The following is a 25,658-nucleotide window of genomic DNA, read 5'->3' on the forward strand; positions in this document are numbered from 1 at the left end:
GTGTGTGTGTGTGTGTATATATGTGTGTGTGTGTATATATGTGTGTGTGTGTATATATGTGTGTGTGTGTATATGTGTGTGTGTGTGTGTGTGTGTGTGTGTGTATGAATGACTTGGGAGGACAGCAGAGTCCTTTTGTGTGGTAACAAAAGAACAGTGGTTGATGACATTCTTAGCTCTTAGACACCAAAGTTCTGGCAAACCCGAATTCCAGGTTGTATGAACTGAACGAGGTGGCCACCAACTGCTGGTGAAGCATGGATGTCATCAGAGCCTTGGAGTGGCAACCCTTGGCTCCAGGGTCTATTAGCAAGGGTTCCGGGATGAGGAATAAGAGAGCTCCCATCTTCAGGCTCCTGGTCACCACTCACGCTTTCTCCCAGGCGCCCATGCATCAACAAGACTTTATGAAATGCTCACTGCATGGGAGATGGGAAAGGAAGCTGCCTCACAATCACCCAGAAAAGACAGAACCCACACGCTTATGAGGAGGGCCTGCGGGAGGTAGAGGATGGATACCCTAGCTTCCCTGCCCCTCGGCGGGATATCTGAGGGGTGTGCTCCACACTGAGACACCAGCAGGATTGAACCATTGTGGTAACTGCTCAACAACGTACCATATATTGACTTCCTTCCTTCCCCTCCCCTTTCCTTCCCTGTCTCACTCCCATTCTCCTGTCCACACACACACCCCTGTGCTCCCTGGGACGCCCTCCTGCATAAAGTTCAAGTACTCACACACTTGTTTCAGGGTCTGTTTCTAGGAGATCCCAGCCCAAGACAGTGGGGGGCATGGACATTCATTGTTCTTTCTGTCCAGCATGGATATCCCCTGTCTGCTAGAAACCCACTGCCACTGTCATGCCACGGTCCAACTGGGTGGATGGTTGACTCCCTCTGCCTCAACCCACTGCAAGGACAGGCACTCGACTGAGGCATCTCACTGGCTACACTGTCTAGACCAGGGGTTGGTAAGCTTCTTCTATAAAGATAAGTAAAATATTAATTTTATCATTTATGATTAAGTAAATTATTCATATCAATTTTTAAAATAAATGTTTAAATGAATAAATATATTTTCAGCGGTGCAAGCCATATAGTCCACCTTGACTGTTCAACTCTGCCACTGTAGCACAAAAGCAGCCTTCGACAAGCCCTGAAGAAACGAGCATGCTTGTGCTCCAATAAATCCTTTTTTTTTTTTTTGAGACGGAGTCTCACTCTGTGGCCCAGGCTGGAGTGCAGTGACGTGATCTCGGCTCACTGCAAGCTCTGCCTCCCGGGTTCACACCATTCTCCTGCCTCAGCCTTCTGAGTAGCTGGGACTACAGGCGCCCGCCACCTCACCCGGCTAATTTTTTGTATTTTTAGTAGAGATGGGGTTTCACCGTGTTAGCCAGGATGGTCTCAATCTCCTGACCTTGTGATCCGCCCGCCTTAGCCTCCCAAAGTGCTGGGATTACAGGCGTGAGCCACTGCGCCCGGCCAAGCCAATAAGTCTTTATGGACACTGAAATGCGAATTTCATGTAACTTTCACAGGTCATGATATATTGCTCTTCCTTTGTTTTTTTCCAACCATTTAAACGTGTGAATAGCATTCTTAGGTTGTGGGCCAGGCAGAATCAAGTGGCAGAATCAAGTTGGTCTAGACCATACTTGTCCAACCCAGGGCACGTGGGCTGTGCATGGTCCAGGATGGCTTTGAATGCAGCCCAATACAAATTTGTAAACTCTCTTAGGACATTGTGATTTTCTTTCTTTCTTTTTTTTTTTAGCTCATCAGCTGTCGTTAGTGTTAGCATATCTTATGTGTGGCCCAAGACAATTCTTCTTCCAATGTGGCCCAGGGAAGCCAAAAGATTTTGGACACCCTTAGTCTAGACCCTAGATCCATGATCAAAATTGATCCAATCAAAGACAGTGACCATTACTCCCAGGATGTCTACTGAAAAGTTTGAGAAAGAGTCATCCTCTCTCTGTCGAAGCTGCTGAGCAGTAAGGATGTGTTTTGCAAATTCCAGGGCTAATATGGGAGAGGCCCTGCTTAAGAATGAAGCCCCCCCCCACCACAAAGCAGCAGATCCCAGAGATAGAGGCCGGGGGTGTGGGATGTGGCAGATCCAGCCACGCCTGTAGCTTAGTAAATTATCGTGTGTGTGTGTGTGTGTGTGTGTGTGTGTGTGTGTGTGTGTGTGTTTTGAGATGGAGTTTCACTCTTGTTGCCCAGGCTGGAGTGCAATGGTACGAACTCCACTCACTGCAACCTCTGCCTCCTGGGTTCAAGTGATTCTTCTGCCTCAGTCTTTCAAGTAGCTGGGATTACAGGTACTTGCCACCATGCCTGATTAATTTTTGTACTTTTAGTAGAGATGGAGTTTCACCATGTTGGCCAGGCTAGTCTCGAACTCCTGACCTCAGGTGATCCACCTCCCTCGGCCTCCCAAAGTGCTGGGATTACAGGTGTGAGCCACCACACCTGGTCAATTTCTTTGTTTTTGTTCATGCTCATTTGAGTTGGGTTTCTGTCACTTGCAACCCAAAGAGACCTGAATAACATAGTGAGGATTTCAGAGGAGGTGTCCAGGCAAGATAAGCTGGAGGAGGCAATGAAGGACAAGCAGGGCCCACCCGAGCCTCAGCACAGTCGTTCACCATTTCCCTGTTTCGGTTTCCCATTCAGTGGCTAAAACGCTCTGTTAGCTTAGAGTCCAGACAGGGACGTATTCATATTTTTGTAAAACCTTGGTGGAAGGCTCAATATTTCTTGTCAGATTGAGAGCGCTAACAAGCAGTGCTGTGTCTTAGATGGACTAAATCAATGCCTTCATGGTGGTACGCTGGCCAGGCCGCTGAGAAACTGCTGAATGGAAAGCAACACACGGCACCCATGTCTTCATTTTATGCGACAGAGGGAAACTTCGACATTTTTCTTTATTAAAGGCAGAACTGACCAATGCCGTTGGCCGGGCTCTGCCAGGTTGGGGAGGGGGAGAGTAAAGGAAGGGAGGAGTCCCATTTTCTTGGGAGCAGCAGCTCCCAAGTAATCACAGCAGCAGCAGAGGAACTGGAATTGCCAGGAATTCTCCAGAACAGTCAGAAGCAGTTCCATCCTGGGTGGAAGAAAACCAAGGGTTTTCTCTGTGATCCATCAGGGATAAGCCTCTGGATCCAGCTGTACCTGAAGCCAAATGGCCGTGAGCAAAAGCAAGGGAATGGGCACGAGCAAAAACAAGAGAATTGGGTAGGTGTGGTGGCTCACGCCTGTAATCCCAGCACTTTAAGCAAAGGCAGGTAGATCACCTGAGGTCAGGAGTTTGAGACCAGCGTGGCCAACATGGTGAAACCCTGTCTCTACTAAAAGTAAGAGAGAGCACCTGGGTCATCAGATGGGAGGCACAGCACGAAGAGGTAGAGGGCTGGAGCCGGGGGAACAGGCACATCTTGACATTGACGGGTGAGGTAAGAATGGGGCTGCAGGAGCTGCCTGGTGCTCAGTCCCACCCAAGCATGACAGCATCCAAATTTCCCCCTTGATATGATTTGGCTCTGTGTCCCCACCCAAATCTCATGTTGAATTGCAATCCCCAGTGTTGGGGGAGGGACCTGGTGGAAGGTGATTAGATAATGGAGGTGGTTTCTGGTGGTTTGGCACCATCCCCCTAGTGCTGCCTTGAGATAGAGTTCTCACGAAATCTGGTTGTTTAAAAGCATGTAGCACTCCCCCTTCACTCGCTTTCTCTCTCTCCTGCTCTGCCATGGGAAGACTGGCTTCCCCTTCGCCTTTCTCATGATTGTAAGTTTCCTGAGGCCTCCCAGCCATGCTTCTTGTACAGCCTGCAGAACCATAGGTCAATTAAACCTCTTTTCTCCATACATTACCGAATCTCAGGTAGTTCTTTACAACAGTGTGAGAATGGACTAATACCCCCCTTCTCTCTTGACTCACTCTGCAGGCTCCTGAGGGCTGGGCACCTGACTCAGGCCTGACAATTAAAGCACAGCATCCCTTGTTCCCTGTGATCAATTCAGGGATGAGCACGTCACCCAAGTTGGGTCAAAGAGAGTTCTCCTAGGACCTTTGCTAGGACTGTCATTTTCTCTCTGGCCCAAGGTTTATAGAACATAAGTCTGGAACTTCTCATGGCCACTTGCTATGGCTCAGGGAGAGCCTGTCTGTGAGTGAAGCCAACACAAAGGAAGAAAGAGTCTAGAAAAAGAGAGGCAGATTCATGATGACACGACTTGAGCCTCTGGATCCAGCTGTGCCTAAAGGCAACTACCTTTGGCCTTTTTAATAACATGTAGCTATAACTACTCCCCCAACACCTGTTATTATTAAACCATTTTTTCCCCACTCTTAACTGTGATTACTATAGCCACAAAGAAGGCCCATGTGCTGACCACTTGCTAGTGGGGGCTACTGGCTAGTGCTGCTTTTGCCTGCCTCCCACTAGCAAAGTCTAGGGCCTGGGACTGCCCCTGAACAGGGCTGGGGCAGACATGACCTTTGGACAAAGTCTAAACTCAGGTTGGCTCATATGGTCCTTCACTATCCAGTGTCTGCTTGTCTTTCCAGGCTTACCTTCTATGCTCTGGCCACACTAGCCTCCTCTGATCATGAAAATTTGTCATGCTTCTTTGCCAGTCAAGACCTTCACACACATCATTCTGTCTGCCTGTAACACTCAGCTCTCCTCCAGTCTGCCTCTCTCACAAATCCACCTCCCTGTCCCAATAAACACGCACATGGGACAAGGGACAAGCTGGCAAATTGTTATTCTTTTCTTTTTGTCAGAGACAGAGTCTTGCTCTGTCACCCAGGCTGGAGTACAGTGGCACAATCATAGCTCACTGCAGCCTTGAACTCCTGAGCTCAAGAGATCCTCCTGCCTCAGCCTCCCGAGTAACTGGGATTACAGGCATGTGCCACCACAACCAGCTGTTACTCATTTCTTCCCTTGGCTTAGCTGTCACTTTCCCTAGAAAGTTCCTGTATTGTCTTCCATCTCTGTTACATGTTCCCAAGTAATTCTGCACCTCTCTTCTTATCCTAGCACAATTTCTCATATCCACTAGATGCTGACCAAATACGTGTTGAGTGAATCAATGAACAAGGAACAACAAAGTCATCCATAGCTCTGTTATTAATACCTATCGTAGCTCAAAGGGACTTGGGGCATGGTCTTCTCGTGAGTCAGTCATGACACTATTAGCTGTCTACTCAATTTCCAGGGTCTCCTTTCCAGCTAACAGAGCCCCTGCTTGTTCAGAGAAACAATATCCTCAGCCTCAGGTGAAGGATCACGAACTAATGGCTTAAGCTATCCAGGATATCCTGTTCCTCACTTTCTCAGCCTCTTTTGCAGCAAGAGTGGCCATGTGACCCTGCTCTGGCCAATGAGACATAAGTAGAAGTCTCTTGGAGGCTCTCCTGATTAAAGCAGTACAAATGTTGCTCTTGCTGTCTCTTCTGCCTTCTTCCAGCCTTAAATGGGAATGTGGTGCTTGGAGCATCTGCAGCCATCTTGTAAACATGAAGTAACAAACCCCCAACCTCTGGATGGCAACTTGGAGAGATGGAAAGAGGCTGGGTTCCTGATGATGCTTTTGGGCTGCTCTACCCGTCCAGTGCTACCAACCACTGCATTTTTTATTTAGTGGGGGAAGAAAACATAGTTTAAGCAACTTTTAGTCAAGGTTTCTGTAATCTTCAGCTAAAAGCATTTATAATGGATGTAGTTTCTTCCTTTCTGGGGGCACTATGGACTGCGATTCCAACTTACAATTGCCAATGTGGCTGCCCCAGGATTCAGGAATCTCTCTTCTTGGTTCCGGGACTCTGTTGAGCAGAGAATCAATCCCAGAGCTCATGCACCCTCCTCTCAGGCCAGGAAGGATCTAATTATCCAGTGATTGGAGCAATTATTTCATCCAATTGGTCGATAATAGCTGTAATTTTTAAACATGGTTTTCCAGTAATAATTTGTAACATATTTATTGTTTATACTCAAATAAAATAGGCTGATAATAAAACAATTGAGATGCAATCTCCAGGGTCCTGACTATTTACACGGTGCAGTGATACATGTTTTAGCTGAGATATTTTATGTTGTTTTCTCCTTTTTAAAAGAGAAGATGTTTATTAATATAAATGATCGCAATGATCACAATTCAGAAAGTTCCCTGAACTGTGACTATGTTGCCAGGGATGGCATAGAGCGTTTGTTGATTGATTGTGTATGTCAAGGGATGGCAGAGAATTCGGTGATTGATTGTGTATGTCTGCCACAGGCAGGGGAGGGCTGAGTTATGTCCCATGTGCTAGTATTTGTCATCTCTGGCTTAAGCATTGGACCTCTGTTTCCAGCAATATTATTTAACTTTAATCATCTTCCCAAGAAGACAGGAAGGGGCACAGCCAACTTTTATGCAAACGGAGAAGGAATAAAAGAAACCCCAGTCTATTTCTAGGGTTTCCTATGACAACATGTGAAATCCCAAGTTAGGGGCTCCTGTTCCACCTTAGCCAGGGGATCCTCGAGTGGAGAGTTTCTTAGTCCCATAGACATATCCATTCATTACTGGTTCCTAAACTTTGAAGGTAAGACAGTTGCTTTATCAAAAAATTGAAGCTTGCTGGCAGCAAGACCCTTGTGAACATTCTCCAAAGGGCCAGTGGCGGCTCCTCACCAGCCTCTGGGGCCTGCTTTGAGGGCTCCTCTCTGGGACCCACTCCCTCTTTCCCAACAACCCTCCTCTTGAACCCAGGCCAGGCCTAAGCAATTTTACTGTCTGTCAGCCTAGTGTGGGAGGAGGCAAATAAAATCCCTGCCCCTAATGGAAAAGCAAACGTTGTATGTTCTCACTCATAAGTGGAGGCTAAGCTATGAGGATGCAGAGGCCTAAGAATGATACAGTGGACTTCGGGGACTCAGGGGAAAGGGTGGGAAGTGGGTGAGGGATAAAAGGCTACACATTGGGTTCAGTGTACACTGCTCGGGTGATGAGTACACCAAAATCTCACAAATCACCACTAAAGAACTTACTCATGTAACCGAATACCACCTGGTCCCCAAACACCTGAGGAAGTTTTAAAAAACCAAAACACAAAAGACAAAATCCCTGCCCCCAGAATGCTCAGAGTCAGCCTTGAATTTTTTCAAGTCAGTCACTACTGGGTTGGGTCCCTGCCTCAGGGAAGGTTACCTTAGCCAATGGATGCCTCAGGACTGGGCCCATCCATCTCTTCCCAGGTGAGGGGAAAGGGGAAAGGCATCCAACACCCACAGAATGCCCGATGTGCGCAGCCTCCCGCACATCATTTCATTCCGCCCTCATGGCAGCTCCAATAGGTGGGGATTGGTTCCCAAAGCACACACACACACACAGTGAGACTCGGAGAGCTTGGCTAACCCCGCATCATGCAGCTGCCGAGCCAGGATCTGAACCCCATCTGGTCTGACCCCAAGTCTTCATTCTTTTCACTGCACTGACTTGTCATCCATGTAAATCTGAGTGGATGACAAGAGCAAAGGCAACCCGAATTCTTTTAAGCCCAGATTCCCAGCCAGGCTCACCAATGGGAAACAGACAAAATCCAGGTTCATGCTTCAGCAGGTGCATGTTGGACACGTGGGGATACCAGGTTCTGTAAAAACTGAGATGAAAACAATCCAGCCGCTACCCTAGAGGAACTTAGTCTCAGTGGGGACATGCATGTGAAACCGACAGAACCACTGACATGGAAGGGAAGCAGCGAGCGCAGGGCTGAGGCTGAGAAGGCACAGAGGAGGGAGGGGACACCCACGGGGAACGGGCCATCAGCCGCCCCCAGGAGCAGCAAGGCAGATCTGTAGAATCTTCCAGAAACTGCAACCTGGCTCTCAGGAGGTCTCAGAGTACTGAGGAGAGTGGCTCAGGTTTGAGTGCAATTGTAGAAGCAGGCGATGACTCACCCTGTGTTTAACAGAAACTCTACAACACAAAAATCCACTAAAATAAATCCATATGAGCGCCTGACAATGAGACAGATTCTTGCCTGTTACGAACATCCGCAATTAGCATGCCCTCCTGGTCACATGCCGGGAAATTTTCCTTTCCCTTTATTCTTGCTTTTGCAAGCCGGGAGGAACAACAAAAGGAGTTTCTCTGTGCCTCCGTCCGTCAGATTTGGGTGCACGGGCTTCCGCCAGCAAAACATTTCCATGTGGCTCTCCATGGGTAGGGGACTCAGCAGCCAGCATGGACCTGCTTTTCCAAAACTTGGGTCTGAATCCAGGTCCAGCCCCTTCTTTGCTATGTGGCCTTTGAGAAGCAATTGAATCTCTGAGTCTTGTTACCATCCAGCCAGCTGTCCATCAATTCAGAGCGTGTTCAATGGGCACCTGCTATGTGCTGGGCCTTGGGTTAAGAGCTGGAGATATCAATGTGCCCTCCTGGAGCGTGTGGACCAGAGAGACAGAATTAAACCACTCACAACAAGTGAGAGTGAGGGCTGTGGTCTCAGAGGCCTTGCAGTGGACACGTGGACAGAAAGTCCAGTCCTGGGGAGTCAATGACACACAAAGTAAGGTATGAAGAACACACAAGCGGGGCTTGATCACGTGACAAGGGGATGAACACAGCTTGGGGATTAAGCTTTAGAGGTGGAAGGCCTGGGTTCCAATCCCAACGTGGTCCCTTACTAGATATGTGTCCTTGGGCAAGTGACTTAGACTCTCTGTGCCTCAGTTTGCTTGCCTGGAAAATGGGACTGATGATAAAAGTAGCTGGCTCATTGGAGTTTCGTGAGGATGATGTGAATTATATACGAAAAGCCCTCATGCCTGGAGGCACAGACAACTCTTACCTACAACATCGTTATGTTTTTTTCAGGCCCGTGGCAAGCACGAATGCATGCCTGTTTAAATAACGTCTAGAAAAAGTGTGGGATGGCTGAAAAAGAGCAAGAAAGATAAAACGGCAAAAGGAAGCGGTGATGGAGATGGCATTTTCTAGGACAGATGAGGAGAAAAGTTTGCCTGCAGAGACAGCTTCCAGGTGGAACCACAGAAGTGGAGTCAAGAAAGGAGTGATAGGATCTCCAAGCATCATAAAACACATCCCCAAAGCTGTTCTGTTCTCTCTGCGCCTTTGTGGCCTCACAGGGACGGTCCAGGTCTTTGAATGAACAGGACTCAAAAGGCAGTCCTTGCTAGCTTTTGCCAGACTCTGAAATTTCCTGTTTAGGCCTGGGGCAGCGGGGAAGGTTCAGAGAAGGCTGTGGGTGAACGCCTGGCTTCAGCAAGGAGGATGCACTCTGAGCACACTTCAGCGTGGAACAGCATTAGGGGCTCACAGCAGACAGGGGGCCGTGCAAAAAGCCAAACCGTCAGCACCTACCTCAGGGCCCCTGCAGAAGGGTCTTCACCCAAGAGGCCACTAAATGTAGAGCCTAGAAGGGACACTTCAAACCGAAACATCTCATGGTTCATAGAGCCAAGCTAAGGAATTCACTGCCACCAAGTGTCATTAAGTCAACACAGAGAACCAGATAGAAGAAGGCTGCAAACACCATAGAGAACTACCCCAGATAGAAGCAGAGGCAACACCCAGGTTCAAGCGGGTGACTGTGATGAAGATGATGATGATGATGACGATGATGGTCACAGTAACATAAATAGCATTCCGCCACCATTTCTGGAACGGCGCCCATGTTCCGGGGACTGCATTAGATATCTTTTTTTTTTTTACTTAACCCTCAGAACAAATCTCTGAGCAGTAAGGACAGTCAAGATGCAAGCGTGGCTCCCTGGACTCTGAAACCTGTGTCATTTCCTCCTTGCCTTGCAGTGCTGCCCACGCAACAGCTGTTGGGTGCTGGGTAGGTCTACTGAATTCTCCATTCCTTTAACTTCAGGCTAACACACTCATAATCGGTTATCATTTCTTAAATGTACCTCCCAGGAGCAGTAGTCCATGCACTTTTATTGACAGTGTCTGCAGAGCAAGTTCATGGAACTTCTAACCCAAGGGTCCCCTGCCCTGCTGGTTCATTCTTCCTCTGCCTATCCCTTTCTAGCGCTCTTTCTTTCGCGCTCTCTCCGGGCTCCTCTCATCTTCCTGGGAAGAGCAGCATCAGGATCTAACAAGGCCTCCCCTCGCGCTGCACCCCTGCCTGAAGTGAGTCTGAAGGTCTGCTTCCACTTCCTCCCTGGGCTTTTTAACCTTTTTTTTTTTTTTTTTTTTCCTGAGACGGAGTCTCGCTCTGTTGTCCAGGCTGGAGTGCAGTGGTGCAATCTCAGCTCACTGTAACCTCCACCTCCCAGGTTCAAGAGATTTTCCTGCCTCAGCCTCCCAAGTAGCTGGTATTACAGGCACGCGCCAGCATGCCCGGCTAATTTTTGTGTTTTTAGTAGAGACGGGGTTTCACCATGTTGGCCAGGCTGGTCTCGATCTCCTGACCTCAGGTGATCCGTCTACTTTGACCTCCTAAAGTGCTGGGATCACAGGCGTGAGCCACTGCACCCGACCCACGCATTCCCTGGCCTCATTTTGCCCACGCTTAGGTCTTATCTTCCTAGGTTTCCTGGAACACCAAGAACTAGGCCTCACTCCCAGCCTCCAATCTGAGTGGACCTCCCCTTCTGGGCTTCCACACACTATACAATCTGTCCCTCCCACTCCCAAGCTTTCTTAAACATTCCTTCTTTCTTTTCGTCTCCTCACGTGGCACAGCTGGCATTGTGGTGGGACAATTCTTCATTGTATAGGACTGTCCCCTGCATTTCAGAACATTCAACATCCTGGCCACTACCTTCTGAATACCAATAGCTGCCCCCAGGCTGGTGACAACCAAAGTGACCCCCCATATTTCCAAATACTTCCTACTTGGGAGTGGGGGTGGGGATACCAGCCTTGGTTGCCAACCTCTGTATCCAGTCTCTTCAATCTCCATATTCTCCAAAGCTGTGTGGGAGACACCACGGGGGTATCTTCCGGGCTTTGCAATAACTTCCTTCCTCTGAAGACGGCCCCCTTCCCTCCCAAGAATGCCCCTAAACCACGTGTTTGTCCTGCATGACTTCACCAGGACGTCTGGGTTCATGCCCAGTGTTCTCCCTACTGAAGCTGTTCATTGCGGATTCTGTCTCCGAGGAATTAGGAATCGGGATTCCGAGCCTGCCCACGTGTGGCCGAGGCCACGCGGCCTTCCGAGCTGTGGTGCCACGTGCCCAGAAGGCTTCTCTACTGAGGGAGGAGAACGGGGCTGGTTGCAGAGGGAAGCCGAGTTGTTTCCCCAGAAAACACTCCCAGGCACCCCTTCCTGCTTTTGAACAGAACCCCCAGTTTCTTTGGGAAGCCCCCCTTCCCCATGGGACGGTGGCGACCCCCTTTACCTCGTCAGTGATCGACTGGGCACCTGACTCAGCTGTGGCCCATGCGGCACGGGCAAGGGCTGGAGGAGCTTCTGGAGGTCACCCAAGAAAGAGACGCCTGGGAAAAGCAGGCCCTTCTAGGATTAGACGCGGCCCCGTCTTCATGTGAGGGCCACTGTGATGCCAGGAACGGAGCACTCGCCACAGAGCCAGCGATGGAGGTGAGTGGGGAGGAAAGACGGGAAAGACCAGATGCCGGAACACGGCGGAGCCTCCGGATGAGACCACTGGGGCCAACCTAGGTCAGGACCCGCTGTGATGTGGGAAAACATACGTTTCTCGTTGTGTGGGCAAGGTGAGTCAGAGTTTTCTGTTTTGTGCATAGACATTTGAATTACTGCACAAGGACAGAAGACTAAGCAGCCCAGGAGGGAGGGGCTGAGGAAGGGGCGGCTCCCCAGACTCCAATTCCCTCCCCGGGCCCGAACACCCAGCTTCTCTTTGCATTCTGTGAAATTCCAGTATCTTCCCAAGAAATCCTCCTTCACCATGTAAGCAACCCTGAGGTAGATTCTCTTGCTTGAAACCGAAAGACCCAAAGAACCTTGGTGAAGACAAGGTCGTCTTCGCTCTACTTTCTCTCGCCTGCTTTTGTCTCCCTGATTTCATATCCTCGCAATGCTTCCATTCACACATGACCTGAATCCGTATCTCTAGTCCAGCCTCTTTCCCTGCCCTGTTCTCCCAGGTACCTCTTGGAATTCTCTGCCTGAATGTTTCCCTGGCATCTCACCTCCCAGGGTCACAGGTGACATGCCCCCCCCCACCCCCCAAGTCACCTGGCTGGGACGAAAGCTTTGTTTTCCTGGGCTTGGCCATCAGGACCAGAAATGTAAAGAGGCAAGATGGGTGGCTGTTGTGGAGGTGGGGAACCAGGAAACTCCAAGAGAAAAATCATTAATCAAAAAAAAACAAAAACAAAAACCCAAACAAACAGAGGCTTGCTTTAGCAGCAGCACGTTGTTTGAACAAACAAATCTACAGACAGGGAGACGGTCAATATTTCACAATGCAAGAGGCAGTGTGGTCTGGTAAGAAAACCATCATGTGTCTGGAGCCAGGAGCTCTACTGAGGGCAGACGGGACACTGCTCCTTGGATGAGTCGCTTGCCTCCATGAGCCTCAATATTCCCATCTGTTAAACAGGGAGACTCAGCGGGTGACAGTAGTACCAGCTTTCCGGGGTTGACTGGGGGGCTTAAACAATAGAAATTTACTTTCTCACAATTCTGGAGGCTGGAAGTCTGAGATCAAGGTGTTAGCAGTGGTTGTTTCTCCTGAGGCCTCTCTCTGTGGCTTGTAGACGGCTGTCTTCTCCCTGCGACCTCCTCTGGTCGTCCCTATGGGTGTATCTGTGTCCAAATCCCCTCCTCTTATAAGGACACCAGTTGTATTGGATTAGGGCCCACCCTGGTTATCTCATTTGACTGTAATTGCCTCTTTTTCTTTTTTTCTTTTGGAGGTGGAGTCTCAGTCACCCAGGCTGGAGTGCAGTGGAGCTATCTCCGCTCACTGCAACCTCCACCTCCTGGGTTCAAGTGATTCTCCTGCCTCAGCCTCCCGAGTAGCTGGGACTACAGGTGCCTGCCACCACACCTGGCTAATTTGTTTTGTATTTTTAGTAGAGACAGGGTTTCACCATGTTGGCTAGGCTGGTCTCAAACTCCTGACGTCAAGTGATCCGTCTGCCTTGGCTTTCCAAAGTGCTGGGATTACAGGCGGTAATTACCTCTTGAAAGACACCTCCTCCATATTCAGTCACATTCTGAGGCCTGGGAGGGTTAAGGCTTCATTATATTAATTTTAAGAGGATGCAACTAAGCCCATAACAGTGACTTCTAAGGATCCTTTCAAGCTCACTTCTTCCCCCATCAATTTTTCTTCCAGCCTCTACTATTTTGATCTCTGGGACTTCTATTTTTCAGGCATCCAGGCTCAGAATCAGAATGTTGCCCCCTTTTCATTCCTCACATACTCCTGTTTCTCCCAACAATCCATCATGGAATAGACCACGGTCCTGCTGCATCCAGCCCTCGCCATCCCCGGTGCCATCATGTCGTCGGAGCCCTTATTCATCTTTTGCTCACCCCGTCCCTCGGTTCTTCTCTCCTGGCCATCTTGGGCATATCACTTCCTTGCATCAGACTTCCAGGGCCCCCTTCACTCCCCACTGTGCCCCACTGCTCCTCCTCTGGAATCTTCTACTCCATTCAAACCAAACCGTGACTATTCCCAGTACCTAACCTGCACCTTCTACCTTTACCTTTTGCTCAAGACAGAAATACCTCCCTTGCTGGGGCCTTCATCTTCCTTTTGAAGTTCTATCCTCCAAGATCAAGCTCAAAGGCCACAGAGCACACGTGGTCAGGCATTGCCAACTCACTGTGGGCGAGAGTGGAAAACCCCATGTGACATTCCATGCAGTTTGTTCTGCAGGCTCCAGCTTCGTTCAGGCAGCTGTAGCCTAGCACGTGGGTTTGCAGCTGTGAGAACAAACCCAACTGTGGCACCAATGGGGGGCAGTGGGACACAGCCCATTTGCCATGGCTGCTTCCAGGCTGGCAGACGGAGATGGGCTCTCGTGATACCCAGATAATGTGGCACTTGAAATTGGCAGATGGTTCCAGGAGCAGAGGCAATGACTTGGCTAAGTAACCCTCAAAAGCCCTGAAGCCTCTGAGGGGAAACAGTTAGGGAGAGTAGGCTGAACAGATGATCCAGCATTGTTCTAACGGTGATCTTGGATCAGCAGCACCAGTCCCTCTGTGTGAATGTCACAGAAAGTGAGTTGATGGGCCCTGCCACTCCTACTGAATCTGCATATCTGGGAAGGGGCCCCAGGAAACTGTTTTCATAAATTCACAAATTCTCCAGGTGATTCCTGAGCACATTAAAGTTGGAGAACCACTGGATTAGACAGAGGTGACAGTGGACTATATATATAAAATAGATTTTTTGGGGGGCCAGGCGTGGTGGCTCATGCCTACATCCCAGCACTTTGGGAGGGTGAGGCGGGCGGATCAACTGAAGTCAGCAGTTCGAATCCAGCCTGGTCAACGTGCTGAAACCCTGCCTCTACTAAAAATATTTAAAAATTAGCCGCGTGTTGTGGTGGGCACCTGTAATCCCAGCTACATGGGAGGCTGAGGCAGGAGAATTGCTTGAACCCAGAAGACGGAGATGGAGGTTGCAATGAGCTGATACGGTACCACTGCACTCCAGCCTGGGCAACAGAGTGAGACTCCTCCTCCAAAAAAAAAAAAAAAAAGATTTTTTTTTCCAAAGGAATTGGCTCACATGATGGTGGGGACTGGCAAGTCTAAAGTGTGTAGGGCAGGCTGGAAACGCAGGCAGGATTTGGAGCTGCAGTCTTGGGTGTGAAATCTGTAGGGCACTTCGGCAGGCTGGAAACTCAAGTAGGATTTCCACGTTACAGTCTTGAGGCAGGATTTCTTTGATTTTTGGGAAAACCAGTTTTTGTTGGTAAGGCTGCCCACTGGTTGGAGGAGGCCCACCCATAAGAACAGGGGTCCTCACCTTGACTTAAAGCCAGCTGATTTGGGACATTAATTCCATCAACAAAATGCCTTCCCAGCAACATCTGAACTCATGTTTGATGGAACAACTGGGTCCCACAGCCCAGCCAAGCTGACACGTAAATTAACTATCATAGAGAGTTAGCTCCAGCTCTTCTTGAACCTCGAGGATTTGGCTTTTTCTGGGATCCTGTCAGGCCACCTGACAAGGGACTCTCAATGATTTAAGGTAAATTGAATAAGTCCTTCTATACTGGCACCAAGTTAGCCCATCACTAGTTGCTTGCAACCAGAGGTTCATTTCTTGAGGGCAGAAAACATGTCGACTTTCTGGGACCTTCTTGGTACTGAGTATCTTCCTTTTTTTTTTTTTCGAGACAGAGTTTTGCTCTTGTTGCCCAGGGTAGAGTACAACGGCATGATCTCGGCTCACTGCAGCCTCTGCCTCCCAGATTCAAGCGATTGTCCTGCCTCAGCCTCCCGGGTAGCTGGGATTACAGGCGCCTGCCACTATGCCTGGCTAATTTTTGTATTGTTAGTAGAGACGGTCTTTCACCACTTTGGCTAGGCTGGTCTTGAACTCCTGACCTCAAGTGATCCACCTGCCTCGGCTTCCCAAAGTGCTGGGGTTACAAGTGTGAGCCACCATGCCTGGCCTCTTCAGTTTGACTCTCAACATCCTCCCTCAACCCTTCTCAAAGTTCTGGGAGCGTAATCTGCAAGGAATGCATCCAAGGTCTGTTCCTTCCCACAATGACCTTTGACCTCCATTTGGATTTGGCCAATAGGAGACACCAGGAGGATCCTGGAGGGTACAGCCTGCCTTTGCATTTCCAACAACCTGTGCTGTTGCTGGGGTTGGCCTCATGCCTCAAATTCAAAGCTGCAGCTCCTGCTGGGCTGTCCCCACTTCCATGCAGGCACACTCTCCAAATTCTGTTAACTGCTTTGTGACCCTTGTCCCTGAAGAACTAGAGGTGGTATCACCTCCCTGCTGTGGCACCCCCCTGGGTAATGCACTATTCCAGTGGGTTTCCTTAAATTCACACTGAACACTTGTCAACAGGTCTCCCATTGAACTCTTCTCAGATCACCCAGTTTGAGTGGACCATCTGTTTTCAGCCAGGACCTTGATGGATATACACTCACAATACACATGGGACTGGTTACCTAGTGGTGAATGATAGAACAAGACAGAAAGTCTTCCAGTGGACTAAGGGGGCAACAAAGTGCCCAGCATTTTCAACTCCAGGGTCAATTTTTAACTTGCAAACATGTCGCTCAAACAGTTTGCCAAGCAGCAATTAAGGTGAGGCTGTGGGGCGGGGGAATAAGAGCGGGAGGAGAAGGATGATGTTAGGTATGCAAGGAGTTAAGTTTCCAAAGCAGGGATGGCCAGCATGGCCCACTTTGCAATTTTCTGCCAAAATACTTTAAATGAAACAGCTGTGCATGAGCAAAACTGCTGAGAATTGTTCCAGCTCTGAGCATGAATCTGAATCACTCATCTTTGGTATTTGACGGGCTGTGTAATTGCTCTAAACCCTATTATCTTCCCTAGTAGTTGTTGAAGTGTCATTAGGATACCTCAGATGAAAGGCTAAATTCTCCTATATACACAATTTTAATAATTACAGACTTTTTTTTTTCTATTTAGAAATGCAAAGCTCTGCTCAAAAAGGGAGGTGCCAGGATTGTATTGTAGGATGGGTCAGAGACTTCGGAAGCCAGGCTGGGAGGCCGTTATACGTACTTTTAATTTTCTCTAGATTCTCCTGACCAGTTAACCTCATATGACTTCTAAATTTTCTACCATATGCAGAGAGAAGAGAGCAAGGCATACAAATGATCTGCAAACATTATTGAGCACCTGCTATGTGCCAGCTATTGTTTTAGGCTCTGGTGACATAAGAATGAATAACCCTGAGAAGGTGGCCATAGTAATGTTGGTGCCATATTACGCTATCTTGTGGTTTATTTTATGTTTCTGCTATGCTAGATAGGGAGGGGAGTGGGAAGGCAGAGCTATGTCTTGATTATCTTTCATTTGCAGTATGTAGTCCAGCTCAACAAGCATTTGTTGAATGACTGAGTGACTATTTACAGAGTACACACTATGGGCCAGGAACCTGTCTGGGGTCTTAGATGTGGCCATGAACAAGATGGATGCAACCCTTGCCTTCTTGGAGCTCATATTTGGTGAGGGGTCGCCAAGATACATGCTGCACAGTACATTATGAGCACAAGGAATGTTTCCTAGAGAAAGTACTGGATGTTTTGCCTCAACAGTCCACATCGGTGTGTAGGTAATTAGCATTACTCAGAGCACTGAAGGAAGGATTGTCACAATGACATCAAAGCAGTACCCATTGAGAAGCAGGAGGGCGTGGTCTGAACTCCAGCTTGGCCAATTGCCACTGTTGGAGCTTGGGTGAGTTATCTCTGTAAACCTCAGTTTCCCTTCTAGAAAATGGAGATGATACTACTAAATTCTCAAGTTACTGGCCATAGGCAGAATTCTCTTGATCTCTGCCCCCTGGTGTTAAATCCTATAGAATCTTCTACCTTTGAGTGTGGCTAGGACCATCTATCTGTCTGTCCATCTATCATCTATCTATCTATCTATCTATCTATCTATCTATCCATCCATCCATCCATCCATCTACCCATCCATCTCTATTTAGATAAATATATGTATGTATTTATTCATTCTATCATCTGTCTATATTTATCTATCTAGATATGTATGGGTCTATCAAGTTATCACTATCTATTTATGTCTATCATCTATCTCTATATGTACATATATCTAGATATATTTGTATCTATATCTATATCTGTTAATACATCTGTCTATCTATTTACCTTTCTATCATCTATGACTCCCTCTTGCTTATATACCCTAATGAGATTCTCCTTGCTGGTGCCATGAAGTCCACAGCCATGTTGAGGAAGCCCTGAGGGCAAAGAACCATGGGAAGCCTCTAGAAGCTGAGGGTGGCCTCCAGGTGACAATCAACAAAATGGCAGAGCCCCTGCTCCTATTGCCACAAGGAAATGAATTCCGACCACAACCTGAGGAAGCATAGAAGTGGACTGTTCCCCAGTAGAGCCTCCAGATGAGAACACAGCCTAGCCAATCTCACAAGGATTGCAGCCTTGTGAGACTCTGAGCAGAGGAGCCACCGAAGCATTCCTGGACTCCTGGACATAAACTGAGAAATAATAAATGTATATTGCTGGAGGCCACCAAGTTTGTAGTGATTCGTTACGTTGCAGTGGATATCTAGTAGATTGCTACTATGTGCCTGACACATAGTAGGCTCTGAAAGTAGAGGTGAAGGAAAGCAGAACACAGATCACTGAAGCCATCCTACCCTCCTCTTGTCCTCTCCTCAAACCCCAACAGAAGCTGGCATTCCAAGAGGCTCCGGGCCTTCTACAATGTCAGCCTTGCGAAGGTGCCTGGCTTGGAATGAGAAATGTCACCATGGGCACTTCCCAGAAGGGCAGGTGCTCCAGGTTGTGTGTGCTCGGGGTTCACTTGCCTTGAGGCTGGAAGTTGCTACCTTGGAGATGGAGAAGTGATGGGATCTCCTTTATCTGCCCAGAACCCAGAAAGATGATGCCAAAAATGACTGGCTGTTTGTTGCCTTATCACTGCCTGATGTGGATGTGGAGCTGGGCAGAGCTCCTCAGCCTCTGCAAGGCAACGCAGTGGCCCTGGGTGGCACAGCATGGGCTCTGCCATCTGCTTGGAAGCCCTCTGTAAGTTCCCAGGTTTGTGGGCACCTGGGAAAGGGAGACTGGTTTGTTTCCAGACTCATTTGATTGAATTCCAGCACCATTTCTAAAATGGCTCTAATTTCTCTGACATTCAGACAATGATTCTGTAGCTTCCTCCCCACATGCAATGATATCCTGCCCAGATCTGTCATAATCAACACTGAACTTGCGGGGCTTCCAGTTTTCTGCCACAATAGACAGAACGGGACGGATTTCAGAGGGTTGTTAGAAGATTATCATTAACGTTATTATCAAGAATATTGTTCACCGGTGACACTGCACTGGAAGCTGGGCCAAGCGCTTAAGTCTAGTGTCTCTTTAACCTACTCAGCACTCTTGGAGGGGTCAGATGACTGCCAATGACACCGGATGAATGCTTCAGGGAGCACCTAGCACCCAGAAGGGGCACATTTCCTGACTTCCCTTCCATTGACCTCACAGAGAAGGATGGGAGCTCCATTACCCACGATTGCAGCATTTCCCTGTATCCTGTGATCCCTTTCCCAGTGACCTGCATAGACCCTGATTTTGTGATCTTGTTGCTGCACAGGGAAATATCTAAGCAGGTCACACCCTTGTCAGTCCCTGGCCCCTTGGTAAAAGCGTGAGAGAGGAAGCTGAAAGCCCAGGCCCTGATTAGAGCCCCGATCAGGTCCTGCTGTGAGTGGAAGTCCGCTCAATCCCTTCCACTGGGTGCCCACTGTGCACTGGACAGCAACCCAAATGCGTTACATCCTCTGTCTTGTTTGATTCTCAACATGACCCCGAATGAGGTATTATTTCATCTCCAGCATTCCATGTATCCACGGCTGCATGCCAAACCATTCTAGAACATATAGAAATACATTCCAAAATGGCCACTAAGGGAACTTTCCTTGAATTTGATGCTGACAACTTCCCACAGTCACAAATGCCCCTAATGCCTTCCATCACTCCTTACTGGGCTGGAGTCCTGCTTGGGGTCATTTCAGGAGTAACAAGCACCAGCAGCCCAAGGAAGCCTCGGTGTGCTCCATGGGTACGTGGTGTCTGCTCTGGAACACGGTCGGTTAGGAGCCCTTGCTGGGTTTTCAAAGGATTCTCATTCTTGACTGCAAGGCCAGTCTCCTGTTTGTCTGTGGTCAGAGCACCAGGCAGAGACTGGCAGCAGGGACCAATAGAAGATGCAGCCTTTGGCCAGGCGCAGTGGCTCATGCCTGTAATCCCAGCACTTTGGGAGGCTGAGGTCGGGGGTCATGAGCTCAGGAGTTCGAGACCAGCCTGGCCAACATGGTGAAACCCCGTCTCTACTAAAAATACAAAAATTAGCTGTGCGTGGTGGTGTGGGAGCTAGTTGGGAGGCTGAGGCAGGAGAATCATTTGAACCTGGGGGGGGAGGTTGCAGTGAGCTGATATGGTGCCACTGCACTCCAGCCTGGACGACAGAGTGAGAGTCCATCTCAAAAAAGTAATAATAATAAAAAAGAAGATCGAGTCTTTGACCATGTGTCATATTCATACTCAGTTGTGACCAAGGGAAGTTGCCGGCTTCAAATCCAAGAACACTTCCCTCAGTGGACATCAGGGTAGAGGGTCTAATGATTTTCACCTGAAATCGAATGTGCTCCACAATGGCTGACGATGCCGGCATCACCCATTGACAGATGCAAGGTGAGGTCTAATACCCTCCAAGTTATGGTGATACCCTGGCCTGGGTATCACCCTGGGGGATGAGTAAGCTCATCCCAGCAGGACAGAACTATTAGTGCTTAGCAGATCACCTGCTGCCTACTTGTATGGATCACTGGGTGCCCACTGTGCACTGGACAGCAACCCAAATGCTTTACATCCTCTGTCTTGTTTAATTCTCAACATGACCCCTGAATGAGGTATTATTTTCATCTCCAGCATTCCATGTATCCACGGCTGCATGATAAGCCATTCTAGAATGTATGGAAATACATTCCAAAATGGCCACTAAAGGAAATTTCCTTGAATTTGATGCTGACAACTTCCCATGGTCATAAAAGAGTGTGAATAGACCCAGGGTGGAGGGCTGTCTCTTCTATTACTTGTAAAATAACAACTGTCATTTATTTTGTTCACAACTCTGCCATTCAGGCAGCGGTGGGTGAGGACAGTTTGACTCTGCTCCACATGGCATTAACCGAGGGGGCTCAAATGGGAGCCAGAAGATCCACTTCCAGGATGACTCACTCACATGGCTGGCGAGTTAATGCTGGCTTCAGCCGGAAGCTCAGCTAAGGCTGTCAGTCTCAAACCTTGGTTCCTCTCCATGGAGACCTCTCCATGGGGCGGCTTGGGTCACCTCACAACATGGCAGCTGAGTTCCAAGAAGTTCAGGTGGAAACCGCAAGGCTTCGTATGTGACCAAGCTTCAGAGGCCCCCAAATGCACTTCTGTTGCATTGTATTACTCAATCAAGTCATTAATCCAGATTCAAGAGAAGGTGGATTAGATTCTACCTCTCAAGTAGAAAAGAGTAGCAAAGAACATGTGGTCATCTTTAATCCACCATACCCATGAATGGTGGATTGATGAAGAGACTGAGGTTTCGAGACATTTAGCACTTTTTCAGAGGGAGCAGCTGGAAAGAAACAGAGGTCCAAATCTGAACCCAACTCTGAATAAGCTCCAAATACAAGCTCTTTCCACCTGACCAAGTAGTACTTCAAACCAGTAAGCTAATGCAAATGGTTGGCTGGGTTAGCTAATAGGGCGTGTCTTCAGAAACAGGCCCAGAAAGACCATTAAAATTAAGACTGAATTTCTTAAGGCTATGAGTTTCTTCAAGGATTCTACTTCTTTTCTGACAGCCAAGCTTGGTCAAAGTTTTCACAGGGTAAAACTTCAGAAGACAAATCAAGCTTAAGTCTGGGCATGGTGGCTCACGCCTCCAATCCCAATGCATTGGGAGGCCGAGGCAGGAGATCCCTTGAGACCAGGATTTGAGACCAGTCTGGCAACACAGCGCGATCTCATCTCTACAAAAAATTTAAAAAATTAGCTGGGCATGGTGGCATGCGAATGTAGTCCTAACCATGCAGGAGCCTGAAGCAGGAAGATTGTTTGGGCCTAAGAGTTTGAGGCTGCAGTAAGCCATGATCACACCACTGCATTCCAGCCTGGATGACAGAGCAAGATCCTGTTTCAAAACACAACAAAAAATTCCCACCAGGCTTAAATAATGAATGTGATCCGGAATAAAAAGGTAATCCTGAACTTGTCCACATCTTCCTTCTCTGTGTCAGGCATGCTTGTTCCACCGCCCCTCCACTGAAGACAAGTTGGAGACACGTGGGTGCCCTGTGCATACGGATGCTGTGTACAGTTGCTCAAGATGTGCACTGTACAAGGAGACCAGTTAAGGAGTGAAGGGGTTGAAATGTAGTCTGAGCTCCTCTCTGTGAGCCCTGTGTCACAGTGTGGGACTGAGTCCATCTGGAGGCAGGGTGTCATCAAATTTGCTCAAGGTAGTCACAGAGTGCTGGCCCTGCCAGAAGAGACTAATCCTGGGACACCCTTCAAAGCAATGCTACCTCAATATTCTAAGGAGGTGCTGAACATTTCAAGGGAAAGGTGGGGAAGGAAGATGTGACAACTTTCAGCGTCCCTTCTAACATCTTAAGCAGTTTTACTCTGGCTCCAAACTTATGTCCTCTTTCCAGAAAAACCAAAGTTCTTCAGTTATTGGCATCACCATCTGTAGAGGGCAGCTCAGGTCCATCGTTAGGGTACTTAGAAGCCCTTTGAAGACCTTGCCCTTCTTAGGTTCAAGTTTTCATTCTTCCATTTACTCACTGCATGGCCTTGGGCCAAGTCTGTAACATCTCAGGGTTTGTCATCTCCCCTGTGGAACAGGGATCATCATAATACGCATTTCATTAAATCCAGGACACCATCATTTATAACATGCACTATTATTTTATGTATCACTAAGAAAACATAGCTGCCAATTAAACTACCATGTCTTTAATATGAAGATGCATTCTTGTTTCAGAGACAAAAAATGGGAACAACGCGTGCCTTAGAATTGATAGAATTTAGTAAAATAGCTTGCTTCCCTACATAAAAAGAAGGTTGTAAGAGAGTAAATGAAACAATGTGCAAAAAATCTTTGCAAACTGTAAAGCACTAAAAATATTAATGATTCTTTGTCAAACAAATCTTCAAATGGCTTCATTTAAAATACTAATCTACTACTCGATGTTGCACAAGGCATCTAATTGTCTTAATGTACTCACTAAGTAGTTGCAAGAGCTGTATTTACAGCGTTTGTCTGAATAGTTTCCCTAGTTTTATAACATTCCCACCCTCTTATGATTTATTTGTGTAGAATCAACTTGTGAGTTTGAATGAGATTCAAGATTTGGGGCTTGATTTATAGTTGGAGTTGACTAACATTTGGGAACAATGAACTGTGTTATATAAACACATAAATACCACAAGAGAAAGCTGACGTGCTAATTACTGTGAGGGGATGGGGTGGGGAAGAAAAAAAACACCACAAAAATCCTGTTTCATCTCAGAGTTTTCTGACAATTGTGCTGTGGGTTGGGGGAGGGCGAGGAATTCCCGTGGACCACATTTCTCATGTTGCTTTGAGGGGGGAAATGGTTGAAAGATTTGGATTGCGGTTTCCTTTTGCAAAGACAAAGAAACATTTTGGAGGCCACTAAAGAGCAGTTGGTCCATAAATCTCCAAATCTGAAAACACGGAAGTTCTCTAGGGCCTTGGACATCCTATGCCCTCACAAGGACAAGCTGGCCATGGTGCTCCAGGCAGTGCCAGGCCCAGAGCACTGACTTCCTGGCCCATTTGGGCTGGCAGGCTACAGCTGGACCTGGCCTGTCCCCACCCTGGGAGGCTGGTTTTCTCATGACTCGGCTTTCTTGCAGGATGCCCCAAGTCAGAGGTCTGGAGGCAGCTCCTCTAGGCCACCCACATGTCCTTGGGAAAGCAGCCTTGTGTCCCCAACACGCCACACCTTGGAATCTGGTAGGCCTGAGTTCACATCCTGCCTCTATCATTTGTTAGCAGTTTGGTACTGGACTTTTCTGTGCCTCAGTTTCCTTATTTGCAAGACTAAATGGGCTAATGTGGGTTGAGAGGGGGGCTGTGTCCATCAAAGTGTCTACAGCAGAGTAGGCACTCATGAAAGTACTCGTTTTGGGAACCTCTGGTGGAACTTCGAGATTCGTTCATTCTGCTGACATTTGCTAAACCCCACGCCGTGCCAGACAATGGCTGGAGGCTGAGGATGCCACAATGAGGAAGGCAGATCTGGTCCAGGCCCCAAGCAGAAAGTGAGCCAATAGACAATCAAATAAACAAAATAAGAGAAATCCAGTGGGCAATAAGAGCTCTGAAGAAAAGAAAGCAAGGTACGGGGTTGGAGGGAGATGAAGTGATGGGGGTGCGGTGCTGCTTTAGGAAAGGTGTTCAGGGAAGGTCCTGCCCTCTAAGGTACCTCAGCTCCCCCAATCCATGATTCTTCAACCCAAAAGTTCTCAAATGGGGCTGATTAATAATCACAAATATTGATCAGTAATGATTAATGATTATCATTGATAATTAATGTCTAGGGACATTATTATTACCGGGGAAGGCAGTGGTGGCTAGTGGGGTCTGGTAGGGTAGAGGCCAGGAATCCTGCTAAACCTCTATAATGCACCTACAATGCACAAGACCGCCCCCCGAAAACAAAGAGTATCCAGCCCCAAATGTCAACAGTTCTGAGGCTGAGAAATCCTGATCTAGCCCGTTACCCCGTGTGATGTTTTTCATGATCCTTGGCAGAGTTGATGGTGGTAGAAATGCCCCTGGTGGAAGGGACCTGGCTTATAGACCCACCAGCATTGTGTCCTGTGATGGGGTGACATCAGACTGCACGCCTCCCAGCATCTCTGGGGTCTACAGGCATGCAGCAATGCCTACTATCCACATGGCAAGCACTGTACATGCAGACTTCACACCCTAGCCCTCCAAGGCTAGGTTACTCCAATAAAGCTTATTCCACCTACCAGAAATTTTTAAAAAATCAAACCAAATAGGAATCTGGCTCTAGCCAGCTCTGGGAAAAACTGTATTCAGAAATACTTTCAGAATAGGGCACTTTGAATTCAATAACACACCGTCAGAGTCCAATCAGTGCACTCCCCCGCCCCCTTGCAAGTTTCTACATTCACATCCAGTTAAAGGAAAAAATCAAAAGCAGGAAGCGATGTTGGTACCAGCTGGCACATAGGTGTGAGCAGGAAGTGACACCTGGCAGCCTGACGGTGAGGGAGGAAGAACAAAGTCACAGAGGGAGAGAAGAATTCAGAAAGCACAGCTGTCTAGGCGTTTGGCTCCTGACAAATGGTTGCCTGCCCCTCAACTCACCAGCCTCTCCAGACACCTCTGCATCACACAGCACTGATGACCGCCTCCCAGCCCAACACCCACTCTGCTTATTCTGTGCCGCCAGGCTCTGATTGTGTTTGGGAGGTAAAGTGCTCAGCCCCAAGACTGGCCAAACTTGGCCCTCATCATCCCATTCCTCCTTGCCAGTGGTTTATCTAGGAATAGATATGGGGCCCTGTTCAGGTCAGTGAAATGTAAGGGTGAGTTACCTCAGGAATTTCTGAGAAAGATTCTCCTCTGTGATAAAGCAGAGAGTCACATGACTAGAAAATCTTTTTGTTGTTGTTGTTGTTTTACCACCACCCCTTCCTTCCTGCTTTGGAAATGGGTTTATGATGTGATGCTTGGAGCTGTGGCAGCTGTTTTATGACCATGAGAGAAGGCTTCTCCAATGTGCTAGGATTCAGGGGAGGAAATACAGAATGAATGTCAGCCCTCGATGACACTGCTGAGCCCTAAACCAACTCTGAGAACTTAAGACTTTTTGTTCTGTAAGAAATGAGATTTATTT

General features: G+C 48.1%; 1 protein-coding gene and 1 long non-coding RNA gene across 5 annotated transcripts in view; one reads left to right on the forward strand and one right to left on the reverse strand.

Annotated features, from left to right (window-relative positions):
• LOC105473204 (kazrin, periplakin interacting protein) overlaps positions 1-25,658 on the reverse strand; it is a 1,227,585-nt gene that overhangs the window by 279,129 nt on the left and 922,798 nt on the right. The gene's annotated exons all lie outside the window — the stretch shown is intronic.
• On the forward strand, positions 19,633-20,927 carry LOC139364322 (uncharacterized). Its single transcript, XR_011625972.1, has 3 exons — positions 19,633-19,759; positions 20,246-20,391; positions 20,842-20,927. It is a non-coding gene; the product is annotated as an uncharacterized lncRNA (long non-coding RNA).

Source organism: Macaca nemestrina, chromosome 1, assembly GCF_043159975.1.
Source record: "Macaca nemestrina isolate mMacNem1 chromosome 1, mMacNem.hap1, whole genome shotgun sequence".
Taxonomy (NCBI): Eukaryota; Metazoa; Chordata; class Mammalia; order Primates; family Cercopithecidae; genus Macaca; species Macaca nemestrina.